At 36.0% G+C, this 15,926-nt stretch overlaps 2 non-coding genes across 2 annotated transcripts; both read right to left on the bottom strand.

Moving 5' to 3' along the window:
• Positions 1 to 764: 764 nt before the first annotated feature.
• On the bottom strand, positions 765 to 836 carry Trnam-cau. The gene has a single exon. It is a non-coding gene; the product is annotated as a tRNA-Met (tRNA).
• A 14,041-nt stretch (positions 837 to 14,877) lies between these two features.
• Trnam-cau lies at positions 14,878 to 14,949 on the bottom strand. The gene has a single exon. It is a non-coding gene; the product is annotated as a tRNA-Met (tRNA).
• Between the last annotated feature and the right edge of the window lie 977 nt (positions 14,950 to 15,926).

The following is a 15,926-nucleotide window of genomic DNA, read 5'->3' as shown; positions in this document are numbered from 1 at the left end:
GATGATGATAATGATTTGAGGCACAAGTTGCGCGGTTAGAGAACTGTAAAAGCTCTGAGCTGGAAACCTTTGATAACTGGAAATTAGTAAACTAAAACCTCCTCAAGGCTGGAAGCATAATCAAGGTGGATAACTTAAATGTCACTGTTTATTACTCTTTTCTTTCTGATTTTTGTCTATGTGTGTGTGTATGTGAGTGTAAAGGAATCGGTTTGCTCGACTAAAAAACAATAATTGAAGAACCATACCCCCACCCCAGGCATAGACGCGGTGCAGTGACTAAAACGGAAGATGTATTGCTTATGGAATCTGTAATAAAACATTTAAAGATTAATACCTATATAGCAGAGCGTAGTTTCGATCTACGGACCTCTGGGTTATGGGCACAGCACGCTCCCACTGCGCCACTCTGCTTACACGTTTGAAGCTGATGATATTAATTATTTGAGGCATAAATTGAGAGGTCATACAACTGTAAAAGTTCTGAGCTGGAAAACTTTGGTAACTGGAAATTAGTAAACTAAAACCTCTTCAGGGCTGGAAGCATAATCAAGGTGGATAACTTAGATTTCACTGTTTATTACTCTCTTCTTTCTGATTTTTGTCTATGTGTGTGTGTGTGTGAGTGTAATGGAATAGATCTGTTCGACTAAAAAGCAGTAATTGAAGAACCATACTCCGGTATGGACGCAGTGCAGGGACTAAAACAGACGATGTATTGCTTATGGAATCTGTAATAAAACATTTAAAAATTAGAAACAATATAGCAGAGCGTAGTTTCGATCTACGGACCTCTGGGTTATGGGCCCAGCACGCTACCACTGCGCCACTCTGCTTACGTCCTACTAGCTGATGATAATAATGATTTGAGGCACAAGTTGCGCGGTCATAAAACGGTAAATGTTCTGAGCTGGAAAACTTTGGTAACAGGAAATTAATAAACTAAAACCTCCTCAAGGCTGGAAGCTTAAGCAAGGTGGATAACTTAAATTTCACTGTTTATTTCTCTTTACTTACTGATTTTTATCTATGTGTGAGGGTATGTGTGCGTGTGTGTGTGTGTTTGTCCCTCTGTGTGTGTGTAATGGAGTTGATCTGTTCGGCGTTATGGGCCCAGCACGACCCCACTGCATCACTCTACTGTTGACAAACGTAGAGGGAATAATATATGTGTTTGCGTGTGTGTGTGTGTAATGAAATCGATCTGTTCGACTAAAAAAAACAATAATTCAAGAACCGTACCCCAGAATGGATGCAAAGCAGGGACTAAAAGAGTTGTATTGCTTATGGAATTTGTAATAAAAATATTTAAAAAATAACAACTGTATAGCAGAGCGTAGTTTCGATCTACGGACCTCTGGGTTATGGGCCCAGCACGCTCCCACTGCGCCACTCTGCTTACGCTTTAGAAGTTGATGATAATAATGATTTGAGGCAAATGCGAGGTCATACAACAGTAAAAGTTCTGGGCTGGAAAACTGTATCAAGAAGACGTACAGAAAACAGGATTCCAGTCGGGACATTTTGTATCAGATTCAAGCATAGTGTAGCTACAGCCATATAATTTGAGCCATGCAATTTCAGATTTAGATGTCAGTTGATTCACAGAGATAAACTGAAAAGTACACGGTTTCCCTGTTAACTGGACACTAGTAATTTTTCATAATTGGTGCAGTATGAAAAAAATATCACAAAAAAGCATAGATATTTCCTTTAGTTAAGGATTTTCTTCAAATATATTTTATTTTCTAAAAGGAAAAAAAAAATATACGTAATCATTCCTACTTTCTTAGCAGAGCGTAGCTTCGATCTACGGACCTCTGGGTTATGGGCCCAGCACGCTCCCACTATGCCACTCTGCTTACACTGTGGAAACTGATGATAATAATGATTTGAGTCAATTGCGAGGTCATAAAACGGTAAATGTTCTGAGCTGGAAAACTTACACTTTTGAGGTTGATGATATAATTATTTGAGGCATAAATTGAGAGGTCATACAACTGTAAAAGTTCTGGGCTGGAAAACTTTGGTAACTGAAAATTAGTAAACTAAAATTTCCTCAAGACTGGAAACATTAGCATGGTGGGTAACTTAAATTTCACTGTTTATTACTCTCTTCTTTCTGATTTTTGTTATGTGTGTGTGTGTGTGTGTGTGTGTGTGTGTGTGTGTGTGTGTGTGTGTGTGTGTGAGTGTAATGGAATAGATCTGTTCGACTAAAAAACAATAATTGAAGAACCGTACCCCAGCATGGACGCAGTGCAGGGACTAAAACAGAAGATGTATTGCCTATGGAATTTGTAATAAAAATATTTAAAAACTAACTGCTGTATAGCAGAGCGTAGTTTCGAACTACGTACATCTATGTTGTGGACCCAGCATGTTCCCATTGTTCTATTCTGCTGCCGAATTTCTAGTGGCAGATATTCATTATTTATAACATATATCTATATGTTATAATTGACCAATTTGGGAATATTTTATGAAATGTGACTAGTAGATTTGGGAATATTTTATGAAATGTTACTAGTAGATTAGGTCAATCTCTAGTAGAGTTTAAAAAGAAAAACAATGAAATGAGTAACTCAATTTATGCTGATTGTCGTCGATATATATGCAAGAGAAACATATTTTCTATCGCCGTCTTTAATTAAGTCACAAACTATACAAATTTTGATTAGAAATAATTTCACGAATCAAAGAGATTTTCATCATCATCCCGAAACTTGAGGTTGAGTTGAGGCCCTTTAAATCATTCGTTTAACGTTCTCATACTGAGATATTTCGTATATCTGCTGATTATCTCGTGAGTAGTAGAAATATAAAATTATTTTCGCTAGAATGAAATATTTTGTTAATTTATATCAACAGAAATACTTTAAAGAATGTGTAGAGAAACATTAATACAAATAATGTGGATTCTGCGTCGATATATACGCAATCCAAACATTCTTATCTACCGCCGTCTCTAAGTAAGTCACAAACTATACAGATTTTGATTAGAAGTAATTTCACAAGCCAAAGAGATTTTCATAATCATGCCGAAACTTGAGGTTGAGCTGAGGCCCATTAAATCTTTCGTTTAACCTTCTCATACTGAGCTATTTTCTATATCTGCTGATGATCTCGTAAGTTGTGGAAATATAAAATTATTGTTGCTAAAATGAGAATATTTTAGTAATTTATATCAACAGAAATACTTTAATTAATGGGTACAGAACTATTCATTCCAAATTTTACAGAATCCAGTCCTCAACCTTCAACTGTATCAAGCAGACCTACGAAAAACAGCATTCCTGTCGGGACCATTTGTATGAGATTCAAACATAGTGTAGCTGCAGTCATATTATTTGAGCCATGTAATTTCAGATTTAGCTGTCATTTAATTCACAGAGGAAATTGAAAACTAGACGAGTTCCATGTTAGCTGGACACTAGTAAGTTTTCATAGTTGGTGCTGTATGAAATAAATATCATAAAATGTATAGATATTTTCTTTAGTTAAGGATTTTCTTCAAATATATATACATATATATATACATATATTTGCACCAAAATTCCGAGATGCGGCACGGAATTTTGTCAGTGAACAGTTCGCGGTCTCAAAGCGATGAAAAGATTTTGACAAATTAAATTTAAATATTGAAGTGAATCTAACGGTTTTTGTGTTTCTTAAATGGCTTATAAACACCTTCCACGCAGCAATTGCTTTCGTTCCAGCAGACGATCTCAAATCAGGTCACTTGTTATGCAAATACATCTCCGTAATTCTGAAAGCTTGAGATAAGCTACCAAAACTCTCAGGAGAGCCGTTAGTTGTTGCTTGAGAAAAATAAAAGCTAAGCAACAGCTTCATTTCATTTTATTTTTTATTTTTCTAAAATGAAAAAGAGATACGTATTCATGCCTAATTTCTTCACAGAGTGTAGTTTCGATCTACGGAACTCTGGGTTATGTGCCCGGCACGTTCCCACTGCGCCACTCTGCTTACGCTTTAGAAGTCGATGATAATGAAAAATTTGGGTAACTGGAAATTATTAAACTAAAACCTCCTCAAGGTTGAAAACATAAGTAAGGTGGATAACGTAAATTTCACTGTTTATTACTTTTTTTTTCACTGTTTTTTGTCTGTGTGTGTGTGTGTGTGTGTGATGGAGTTGATCTGTTCGGTTTTATGGGCACAGCACGCTCCCACTTCGTCAATCTGATGTTGAAAATTCTAGCGGGAATAATATATGCATGTGTGTATGTATAATGGAATCGATCTGTTCGACTAAAAAAACAATAATTCAAGAACCGTACCCCAGCATGGACGCAGTGCAGGGACTAAAACAAAAAATGTATTGCTTACGGAATTTGTAATAGAAACATTTAAAAACTAACAACTATACGGCAGGGCGTAGTTTCGAACTACGTACCTCTACGCTATGGACCTATCATGTTCCCACTGCGACATTCCGCTGTCGAATTATAAACGGCAAACCACTAGAAATTCGACAGCAGAATGACGCAGTGGGAAGGTGCTGGGTCCACAACATAGAGGTACTTATTTCGAAACTACGCCCTGCCGTATAGTTGTTAGTTTTTAAATGTTTTTATTACAAATTCCATAACCAATACATCTTTTGCTTTAGTCCCTGCACTGCGTCCATTCTGGGGTACGGTTCTTGAATTATTGTGTTTTAGCCGAACAGATTGATTCCTTTACACACACACACGCACACTTACATATATTATTCCCGCAACAAGTCGTCGACAGCAAAGTGATGCAGTGGGATCGTGCTGGGCCCATAACGCCGAACAGATCAACCCCATTACACACACACACACACACACACACACGTAAATAAAGTGTAATAAACTGTGAAATTTAAGTTTTCCACCTTGCCTATGCTTCCAGCTTCGATGAAGTTTTAGTTTATTAATTTCCAGTTACCAAAGTTTTCCAACTCAGAACTTTTACAGTTGTATGACTTCGCAACTTGTGCCTCAAATCACTATTATCAGCAACATTCAAAGCGTGAGAAGAGTGGCGCAGTGGAAGCGTGCTGGGCCCATAACCCAGAGGTCCGTAGATCGAAACTACGCTCTGCTATATTGTTACTAATTTTTAAATGTTTTATTATAAATTCCATAAGCAATACAACTCTTTTAGTCCCTGCACTCTGTCCATTCTGGTTCTTGAACTATTGTTTTTTAGTCGAACAGATCGATTCCATTACACACACACACACATGCACACACACACATATACATTATTTCCCCTACCGTTGTCAACAGCAGAGTGACGCAGTAGGAGCGTGCTGGGCCCATAACGAACAGATCAGCTCCATTACACACACATATAGACAAATATCAGAAAGAAGAGAGTAATAAACAGTGAAATTTAAGTTATTCACCATGCTTATGTTTCCAGTCTTGAAGAGGTTTTAGTTTACTAATTTCCTGTTACCAAAGTTTTCCAGCTCAATACTATTACTGTTGTATGAACTAGCAACTTGTGCCTCAAATCCCTATTATGATCAATTAATAAAACGTTAGCAGAGTGGCGCAGTGGGAACGTGCTGGACCCATAACCCAAGAAAGTAGACGTGAAAACGTATCTCATTTTCATTTTAGAAAAAAAAAAAATTTTTTTGAAGAGAATCCCTAACTAAAGAAAATATCTATGCTTTTTTTTATTTTTATTTCATACTGCACCAAGCATGAAAAATTACTAGTGAATTTGTAATAGAAACATTTAAAAACTAACAACTATACGGCAGGGCGTAGTTTCGAACTACGTACCTCTACGCTATGGACCTATCATGTTCCCACTGCGACATTCCGCTGTCGATTTATAAACGGCAAACCACTAGAAATTCGACAGCAGAATGACGCAGTGGGAAGGTGCTGGGTCCATAGCGTTGAGGTACTTATTTCCCTAACTAAAGAAAATATCTATGCTTTTTTTTATGTTTATTTCATACTGCACCAAGCATGAAAAATTACTAGTGTCCAGCTAACAGGGAACTCGTCTTGTTTTCAGTTTATCGCTTTGAATTAACTGACAGCTAAATCTGAAATTACATGGCTCAAATAGAATGGCTGTAGCTACACTATGTTTGAATCTGATACAAATGGTCCCGACTGGAATGCTGTTTTTCGTAGGTCTTCTTGATACATTTCTTCAATCTTCAATTGTATCAAGCAGACCTACAAAAAACAGGATTCCAGTCGGGACCATTTGTATCAGATTCAAGCATAGTGTACCTACAGCCATATTATTTGAGCCATGTAGTTTCAGATTTAGCTGTCAGTTAATTCACAGAAATAAACTGAAAACTAGGCGAGTTCCCTGTTAACTGGACACTAGCAATTTTTCATATGAAATAAATATAAAGAGAAGCATAGATATTTTCTTTAGTTAAAGATTCTCTTCAAAAAAAATGTTTTGTTATTTTTCTAAAATGAAAAAAAGATATGTATTCACGCCTACGTGAGCGTAGTTTCGATCTACGGTCCTCTGGGTTATGGGCCCAGCCCGCTCCCACTGCGCCACTCTGCTAACGTTTTATGAATTGATCATAATAGTGATTTGAGGCACAAGTTCCTTGTTCATACAACAGTAAAAGTTCTGAGCTGGTATACTTTGGTAACTGGAAATTAGTAAACTAAAACCTCATCAAGGCTGGAAGCATAATCAAGGTGGCTAACTTAAATTTCAATGTTTATTACTCTTTTCTTTCTGATTTTTATCTGTGTGTGTGTGTGTGAGAGAGAGAGGGAGAGTTTAAAGGAATCGATCTGTTCGACTAAAACACAATAATTCAAGAACCGTACCCCAGAATGGACGTAATTCAGGGACTAAAACAAAAGATGTATTGGTTATGGAATTTGTAATAAAAACATTTAAAAATTAACAACTATATAGCAGAGCGTAGTTTCTATCTACGGACCTCTGGGTTACGGATCCGGTGCGCCCCCGCTGCGTCACTCTATTGTCAACAAACGTAGAGGGAATAATACATATGTGTGTGTGTGTGTAATGAAATCGATCTGTTCGACTTAAAAACGATAATTCAGGAACCGTACCCCAGAATGGATGCAATGCAGGGACTAAAAGAGTTGTATTGCTTATGGAATCTGTAATAAAACATTTAAAAAATAACAACCATATAGCAGAGCGTAGTTTCGATCTACGGACCTCTGGGTTATGGGCCCAGCACGCTCCCACTGCGCCACTCTGCTAACGTTTTATTAACTGATCATAATAGTGATTTGAGGCATAAGTTGCTAGTTCATACAACTGTAAAAGTTCTTAGCTGGAAAACTTTGGTAATTGGAAATTAATAAACTAAAACGAACTCAAGACTAGAAGCTTAAGCATCGTGGATAACTTGGATTTCACTGTTTATTTCTCTTTAGTTACTGATTTGTGTGTGTGTGTGTGTGTGTGTGTGTGTTGTGTGTGTGTGTGTGTGTGTGTGTGTGTATGTCTGTCTGTCTGTGTGTAATTGAGTTGATCTGTTCGAGGTTCTAGGCTCAGCACGCTCTCATTGCGTCAATCTTCTGTTGACAACTCTAGCGGGATTAATGTATATGTGTGTGTGTGCATGTGTATTTGTAATGGATCGATCTGTTCGATTAAAAAAAAACAATAATTCAATAACCGTACCCCAGCATGGACGCAGTGCAGTGACTAAAACAAAAGATGTGTTTCTTATGGAATCTGTAATAAAAATATTTAAAAACTAACAACTATACAGCAGAGCGTAGTTTCGAACAACGTACATCTATGTTGTGGACCCAGCATGTTTCCATTGTTCCATTCTGCTGCCGAATTCCTAGTGGCAGATATTCATTATTTATAACATAAACCAATATGTTATAATTGAGCAATTTGGGAATATTTTATGAAATGTGACTATCTATGTTACTAGTAGATTAAGTCAATCTCTAGCAAAGTTTAAATAGAAAAACAGTGAAATGAGTAACTCAATTTATGCTGATTGTCGTCGATATATATGCAAGAGAAACATATTTTCTATCGCCGTCTTTAAATAAGTCACAAACTATACAAATTTTGATTAGAAATAATTTCACGAGTCAAAGAGATTTTCATAATCATCCCAAAACTTGAGGTTGTGCTGGGGACCATAACAATCTTCTGTTTAACGTTCTCATACTGAGATATTTCGTATATCTGCTGATTCTCTCGTGAGTAGTAGAAATATGAAATTATTGTCGCTAGAATGAGAATATTTTGTTAATTTATATCAACAGAAATACTTTAAATAATGTGTAGAGAAAAATTTATTCAAATGAATTTTTACGTTCAATTGTATCAAGCAGACCGAGGAAGAACAGGATTCTTGTCGGGATCTTTCGTATGAGATTCAAACATAGTGTAGCTGCAGCCATATTATTTCAGCGATGTAATTTCAGATTTAGCTGTCAGTTAATTCACAGAGATAAACTGAAAAGTACACGAGTTCCCTGTTAATTGGACATTAGTAATTTTTCATAGTCGGTGCAGTATGAAATAAATATCAAAAACAGTATAGATATTTTTTTTTTCTAAAATGAAAGGGAGAAACGCATTCTTGCCTACTTTCTTAGCAGAGCGTAGTTTCGATCTACGGACCTCTGGGTTATGGGCCCAGCACGCTCCCACTGCGCCACTCTGCTGTCAATTTATAAGAGGCAGACATTAATTATTTATAGCTTAAAACAATGTTACAATTGAGTAATTTGGGAAAGTATTTTGAACTGTGACTATCTAGGGTATTAGTAGATTAAGTTAAATCTCTAGTTAAACAGAAAAACAATGAAATGGGTAACTCCAAATAATGTGGATTCTGCGTCGATATATACGCAATCCAAACATACTTATCTACCGCCGTCTCTAAGTAAGTCACAAATTATACAGATTTTGATTAGAAATAATTTCACAAGCCAAAGAGATTTTCATAATCATGCCGAAACTTGAGGTTGAGCTGAGGCCCATTAAATCTTTCGTTTAACCTTCTCATACTGAGCTATTTTCTATATCTGCTGATGATCTCGTAAGTTGTGGAAATATAAAATTATTGTTGCTAAAATGAGAATATTTTGGTAATTTATATCTACAGAAATACTTTAAACCATGGGTGCGGAAACATTCATTCCAAATCTTACTGAATCCAGTCTTCAACGTTCAACTTTATAAAGCAGACCTACGAAAAAAAGCATTCCACTCAGGACATTTTATATAAGATTCAAGCATAGTGTAGCTACAGCCATATTTTTTGAGCTATGTAATTTCAGATTTAGTTAGATTACAGAGACAAATGAATGCTAGACGAGTTCCCTGTTAACTAGTCACTAGTAATTTTTCATAGTGGGTGCAGTATGAAATAAATATAAAAAAAAGTATAGATATTTTCTTTAGTTAAGGATTTTCTTAAAAAAAAATTTTTTTTTTCAGGAATGAAAAAGAGACACATATTTATGCCTTATTTCTAAGCAGAGCGTAGTCTCGATCTACGGATCTCTGGGTTATGGACCCAACACGATCCCAATGCGCCACTCTGCTAACGTTTTACAAATGGATGATAATAATGATTTGAGGTATAAGTTGCGCGTTCATACAACGGTAAAAGTTCTGAGCTAGAAAACTTTGGTAACTGGAGATTAATAAACTAAAACTTCCTCAAGACTGGAAACATAAGGAAGGTGGCTAACTTAGATTTCACTGTTTATTACTCTTTACTCACTGATTTGTGTGTGTGTGTGTGTGTCTGTGTCTGTCTGTCTGTCTGTCTGTGTGTAATGGAGTTGATCTGTTCGGCCTTCTAGGCCCAGCACGCTCTCATTGCGTCAATCTTCTGTTGACAACTCTAGCGGGAATAATGTATATGTGTGTTTGTAATGGAATCGATCTGTTCGATTAAAAAAAAAGAACAATAATTCAAGAACCGTACCCCAGCATGGACGCAGTGCAGGGACTAAAACAAAAGATGTATTGCTTATGGAATCTGTAATAAAAATATTTAAAAGCTAACAACTATATAGCAGAGCGTAGTTTCGAAATAAGTACCTCTATGTTGTGGACCTAGCAATGTCCCACTGCGAAATTCCGCTGTCGATTTATAAACGGCAGACATTAATTATTTAAAACATAAACCTATATGTTATAATTGAGTAATTTGGGAAACTTTTATGAACTGCAACTATCTAGGTTATTAGTAGACTAAGTGAATCTCTAGCAGAGTTTAAAAAGAAAAACAATGAAATGATTAACTCCAAATTATGTTGAGTGTGCGTCGATGTATATGCAACAGAAACACATTTTTCTATCGCCGTCTCTAAGTAAGTCACAAACTATACAAATTTTGATTAGAAATAATTTCCCGAGTCAAAGATAAAAAAATTATTCAAGAACCGTACCACAGAATGGACGCAGTGCAGGGACTAAAAGAGTTGTATTGCTTATGGAATTTGTAATAAAACATTTAAAAATTACTAGCAATATAGCAGAGCGTAGTTTCGATCTACGGACCTCTGGGTTATGGGCCCAGCACGCTCCCACTGCGCCACTCTGCTTACGCTTTAGAAGTTGATGATAATAATGATTTGAGGCACAAGTTGCGAGGTCATACAACATATATAGCAGAACGTAGTTTGAAAATAAGTACCTCTACGCTATGGACCCAGCAACTTCCCACTGCGTCATTCTGCTGTCGAATTTCTTAGTGGTTTGCCGTTTATAAGTCGACAGCGGAATGTCACAGTGGTAACATGCTAGGTCCATAGCGTAGAGGTACGTAGTTCGAAACTACGCTCTGCTGTATAGTTGTTAGTTTTTAAATGTTTTTATTACAAATTCCATAAGCAATACATTTTTTTGTTTTAGTCCCTGCACTGCGTCCATTCTGGGGCACGGTTCTTGAATTATTGTTTATTTAGTCGAACAGATCGATTCAATCACACATACACACACGCACACACGCATATATTATTCCCGCTAGAGTTGTCAACAGCAGATTGACGAAGTGGGAGCGTGCTGTGCCCATAACACCGAACAGATCAACTCCATTACACACACACAGACACACACACGCGCACACACAGACAAAAATCAGTAAAAAATGAGTAATAAACAGTGAAATTTAAGTTATCCACCTTGCTTATGTTTCCAGCCTTGAGGAGGTTTTAGTTTACTAATTTACTGTTACCCAAGTTTTCCATTATCACCAACTTCTAGATGTAAGCAGAGTGGCGCAGTGGGAGCGTGATGGGCCCATAACCCAGAGTTCCGTAGATCAAAACTTCACTCTGCTAAGGAAGTAGGCATGAATACGTATCTCTTCTCCATTTTAGAAAAATAAAAAATAAAATGAAATGAAGCTGTTGCTTAGCTTTTATTTTTCTCAAGCAACAAGTAACGGCTTTCCTCAGAGTTTTGGTAGCCTGTCTCAAGCTTTCGGAATTACGGAGATGTACTTGCGTAACAAGTGACCTGATTTGAGATCGTGTGCTGGAACGAAAGCAATTACAGCGTGGAAGGTGTTTATAAGGCATTTAAGAAATACAAAAACCGTTAGATTCACTTTAAAATTTAAATTTAATTTGTCAAAAATATTTTCGTCGCTTTGAGACCGCGAACTGTTCACTGACAAAATTCCGCACTGCATCTCGGAATTTTGATGCAAAAAGAAATAATATATATATATATTTTTGAAGAAAATCCTTAACTAAAGAAAATATCAATACATTTTATGATATTTATTTTATATTGCACCAACTATGAAAACTTACTAGTGTCCAGCTAACATGGAACTCGTCTAGTTTTCAATTTACCTCTGTGAATTAACTGACAGCTAAATCTGAAATTACATGGCTCAAATAGTATGGCTGCAGCTACACTATGTTTGAATCTCATACAAAAGGTCCCGACAGGAATCCTGTTTTCCGTAGGTCTGCTTGATACAGTTGAACGTTGAAGACTGGATTCAGTAAGATTTGGAATGAATGTTTCCGCACCCATTGTTTAAAGTATTTCTGTTGATATAAATTACCAAAATATTCTCATTTTAACGACAATAATTTTATATTTCAACAACTTACGAGAGCATCAGCAGATATAGAAATTAGCTCAGTATGAGAAGGTTAAACGAAAGATTTAATGGGCCTCAGCTCAACCTCAAGTTTCGGCATGATTATGAAAATCTCTTTGGCTTGTGAAATTATTTCTAATCAAAATCTGTATAGTTTGTGACTTACTTAGAGACGGCGGTAGATAAGTATGTTTGGGTTGCGTATGTATCGACGCAGAATCAACATTATTTGGAGTTACCCATTTCATTGTTTTTCTGTTTAACTAGAGATTTGACTTAATCTACTAATACCCTAGATAGTCACAGTTCAAAATAGTTTCCCAGATTACTCAATTGTAACATATTGGTCTATGCTATAAATAATTAATGTCTGCCTCTTATAAATCGACCGCAGAGTGGCGCAGTGGGAGCGTGCTGGGCCCATAACCCAGAGGTCAGTAGATCGAAACTACGCTCTGCTAAGAAAGTAGGCAAGAATGCGTTTCTCCTTTTCAATTTAGAAAAAAAAATCTATACTGTTTTTGATATTTATTTCATGCAGCACCAAGCATGAAAAGTTACTAGTGTCCAGTTAACAGGGAACTCGTGTACTTTTCAGTTTATCCCTGTGAATTAACTGAAAGCTAAATCTGAAATTACATCGCTCAAATAATATGGCTGTAGCTACACTATGTTTGAATCTCATGCAAAAGGTCCCGAAAGGAATCCTGTTTTTCCTAGGTCTGCTTGATACAGTTGAAGATTGAAGACTGGATTCTGTAAAATTTAATTTGAATAAATGTTTCTCTACACATTATTTAAAGCATTTCAGTTGATATAAATTAACAAAATATTCTCATTCTAGCGACAATGATTTTATATTTCCACAACTTACGAAAGAATCAGCAGATATACGAAATATCTCAGTATGAGAACGTTAAACGAAAGATTTAATGGGCCTCAACTCAACCTCAAGTTTCGAGCTGATGATGAAAATCTCTTTGATTCGTGAAATTATTTCTAATCAAAATTTGTATAGTTTGTGACTTATTTAAAGACGGAGATAGAAAATACGTTTCTCTTGCATATATATCGACGACAATCAGCATAAATTGAGTTACTCGTTTCATTGTTTTTCTATTTATACTCTGCTAGAGATTGACTTAATCTACTAGTAACATAGTCACATTTCATAAAATATTCCCAAATTGCTCAATTATAACATATTGGTTAATGTTATAAATAATGAATGTCTGCCACTTAAAAATCCGGCAGCAGAATGGAACAATGGAACCATGCTGGGTCCACAACATAGATGTACGTAGTTCGAAACTACGCTCTGCTGTATAGTTGTTAGTTTTTAAATATTTTTATTACAGATTCCATAAGAAACACATCTTTTGTTTTAGTCACTGCACTGCGTCCATGCTGGGGCCTAGAACGCCGAAATCAACTCCATTACACACACACACACACACACACATATATATATAGACAAAAATCAGAAAGAAAAGAGTAATAAACAGTGAAATTTAAGTTAGTCACCTTGATTATGCTTCCAGCCTTGATGAGGTTTTAGTTTATTAATTTCCAGTTACCAAAGTTTTCCAACTCAGAACTTTTACTGTTGTCTAAACTAGCCACTTATGCCCCAAATCACTATTATGAACAACTAATAAACCGTTAGCAGAGTGGCGCAGTGGGAGCGTGCTGGGCCCATAACCCACAGGTCCGTAGATCGAAACTACGCTCTGCTAAGAAAGTTGGCATGAATATGTATCTCTTTTTCATTTTAGAAAAAAAATTTTTTTTCAAGAGTATCTCTAACTAAAGAAAATATCTATGCTTTTTTTTATATTTATTTCATACTGCACCAAGCATGAAAAATTGCTAGTGTCCAGTTAACAGGAAACTCGTCTAGTTTTCAGTTTATCTCTGTGAATTAACTGATATCTAAATCTGAAATACATGGCTCAAATAGTATGGCTGTAGCTAACTATGCTTGAATCTGATACAAATGGTCCCGACTGGAATCCTGTTTTTCGTAGGTCTGCTTCATACAGTTGAAGGTTGAAGAACTGTATCAGGCAGATCTACAAAAATCAGGATTCCAGTCGGGATATTTTGTATCAGATTCAAACATAGTGTAGCTACAGCCGTACTATTTGAGCCATGTAATTTCAGATTTGGCTGTCAGTTAATTTACAGAGATAAACTGAAAACTAGACGAGTTCCATTTAACTGGACACGAGTAATTTTTCATAGTTGATGCAGTATGAAATAAATATAAAAAAAAGTATAGATATTTTCTTCAGTTAAGGATTTTCTTCAAATAGATATACATATTTTTTTTTTTCTAAAATGAAAAAGGATTACGTATTCATGCCTATTTTCTTAGCAGAGCGTAGTTTCGATCTACGGACCTCTGGGTTATGGGCCCAGCACGCTCCCACTGCGCCACTCTGCTAACGTTTTAATGATTGATCATAATAGTGATTTGAGGCATAAGTTGCTAGTTCATACAACAGTAAAAGTTCTGAGCTGGAAAATTCTGGTAACTGGAAACTAGTAAACTAAAACCTCCTCAAGGCTGGAAGCATGAGCAAGGTGGATAACTTAAATTTCACTGTTTATTACTCATTTTTTTACTAATTTTTGTGTATATGTTTGTGTGTGTGAGTGTAAAGGAATCGGTCTGTTCGACTAAAAGGACAATAATTCAAGAACCGTACATCAGAATGGACGCAGTACAGTGACTAAAATAGGAGGTGAATTGCTTATGGAATTTGTAATAAAATATGTAAAATTTAGCAACTATATAGCAGAGCGTAGTTTCGATCTACGGACCTCTGGGTTATGGGCCCAGCACGCTACCACTGCGCCACTCTGCTTACGCTTTGGGAGATGATGATAAAAATGATTTGAAGCACAAGTTGCGAAGTAAATGTTCTGAGCTGGTAAACTTTGGTAACTGGAAATTAATAAACTAAAATCTCCTCAAGGCTGGAAGCATAATCAAGGTGAATAACTTAAATTTCACTGTGTATTACTCTTTACTCACCGATTCTTGTCTATGTGTGTGTCTGTGTGCGTTCATCTATTTATTTGTTTATATGTGTTTGTGTCCGTAAGACTTGGTTTTACATTTATGCATACAGGGTGGCCCAAAAGTTTGGCTTGCAGGTATTCAACTATCTCTTTCGCATTCCTATATTAACAGTTTAGATCTTAATTATAAAAAAACATGAAACCTTTATTCTATGCTAATTGAATTAATTTTGTTCAGCTCCTTTTTCAGTTTGTAAGTTAGAAATTTAAATATAATAAAATGTTTTAAAAGAAATTTAAAGTGCCTACGTGATAACTGTAAACATACTTTTGGGTCACCTTGTATATATGTATATTTGGTTGTATGTGTTTGTATAGATATGTATACATGTATATTCGTTGCTTTATATATATATGATGTCTACGTGTGTGTATTTCAAGCATCATAAAGCAAACACATCACAATGGACAGCCACAAAAAGTTCTCTCATGACGTCGCTGGGGTCATTGAGTGCATCGTTGTCATCTTTTTCTTCACCTTTTTTCTTTGTTACTTCTTCTACCATTTCCTCCTCCTTCTTATATCTCTTCTCATTTTCTACAACTTTTTTCTTATTCCTCCTCCTCCTCCTCCTCCTCCTCCTCCTCCTCCTCATCATCATCATCATCACCTTCTTCTTCTTTTTCTTCTTTTTCTTCTTCTTTTTCTTCTACTACTATTACTTTTCCTTCTTTTCCCTCTTCATCTGTTTTTTTGTTTTTATTTTTTACTTCAGCTTAATTCTTTTATAGACATACATACATATATACATACATACAT

Source organism: Octopus sinensis, linkage group LG6 (assembly GCF_006345805.1).
Source record: "Octopus sinensis linkage group LG6, ASM634580v1, whole genome shotgun sequence".
NCBI lineage: Eukaryota > Metazoa > Mollusca > Cephalopoda > Octopoda > Octopodidae > Octopus > Octopus sinensis.
The sequence above is the reverse complement of the archived record's forward strand: the minus strand, read 5'-3'. Positions and strand labels throughout refer to the sequence as shown.